Here is a 1485-nt window from a genome sequence, read left to right as displayed (position 1 = left end):
CCAGTTTTAATTACCAAAAACTTGTTTCACCAGTTAATTTATCCGTTTATACATACCGTGGGGAGCTACCCCAAAAGTTAGCGACTAAACTGTTTTTCCAATACCGAACACTAGGTAACCGTTGCGTTTCCGCAGGATGCCCCGACGCCAATGTTCTATCATCATTGACGGATGCCTGAGTCCATTAGTTCACGCCCGATCCCATACACGGGCACGGTGTGAGGCTGGTAAAACCTAAATAGCGCTATCAACTAATAACCCGTTCGCCTGGCCCCGGCGACTAATCGGTATTATGTAGTAGGGACTTGAGTGATAGAGTTTCGTTTAGTGCCGTTTGTTGCAATCCGTATAAACAGTAATTAACTAAGGTTCCCAATAACGAGGGAAGAAAAGTAAGTTGTATCCCTCATAAGGAGATAGTGTTGTTTTTAGTTCCGTTTCCCAAACCACCGGGAACGCATGCTTTAGGTTGTGAACTCACCTTGGGTTGCTCGGTAGATTAATTACCCGGTCAATCACGTTGGTCACCACGTCCTAGCATGGTTACCAAAAATAGGTCAAGTTGGGGTACAAGTAATCACATATAACCTACACATAGCTAACACATAGCATGCATACAAACATACATTGGGTCATTGGGCCGGCCCTAATATTTACACAGTCATTCAGAGTTCAGCAACACATAGTCCAGTTAAACAGGTAGCCCAAATAAACATGATGTGGCCCAATAACCATAGTGGGCAGCCCAGTCGAGACAAGACGGTCTCGACTCGAGAACACACGGTCTCGAGTCGCAACCAGGAGATCTCGTGTTATCATGTTTTGGTCTCGGGTGGTGCCGGTTAGGAGTCGCAACCTCAAAGGTCTCGAGTCCAGTCTCGAGTCGAGATCATGAAGTCTCAAGTCGAGACCTTGCTGGTCTCGAGTCCCTGAAGTTCGTCTCGAGTCATCATGAGGTGGTCTCGAGTCGCAACCAAAGGTCTCGACTCGCAACCACAGTTACGTGCACATAATCCTTCTAGAACCTGTCACATGTACAAACCAATAGAATTGTGTTTTTGTGTAATTGTGTACTAGCCAATAGGATATCATAAACATGTTTTGTTGTCTGATTTATAACAAAAATAGATCAAACAAGGCATCTTCAAATATTCATAACATGTTCATACCACATTCATATTGTTCATCATGTTAGGGTTTTCATCATTTTATCCAAACATCTCTAACACACATCTATACCTCATTAAACCCGTATGATCATGCCAACAATCAGAATTAATTGGTCATCATGCTTGTAAACAATTCGGTCCATAACTCATAGTATAACATCATCTACATTGATTCATATAATATACAATAGCACACCCTTATGAACCATCATTGCACCTATCCTTTATCATGTAATCTATTCGCCAAGTTATCATGTTTATCATACCAAAATCATGCAAGGAGACATTTAGACTAATCATGTGTATCATTCATCAA

This window comes from Helianthus annuus, chromosome 6, assembly GCF_002127325.2.
Source record: "Helianthus annuus cultivar XRQ/B chromosome 6, HanXRQr2.0-SUNRISE, whole genome shotgun sequence".
In the NCBI taxonomy this organism is placed as follows: domain Eukaryota; kingdom Viridiplantae; phylum Streptophyta; class Magnoliopsida; order Asterales; family Asteraceae; genus Helianthus; species Helianthus annuus.
This window is presented reverse-complemented; position numbering follows the sequence as displayed.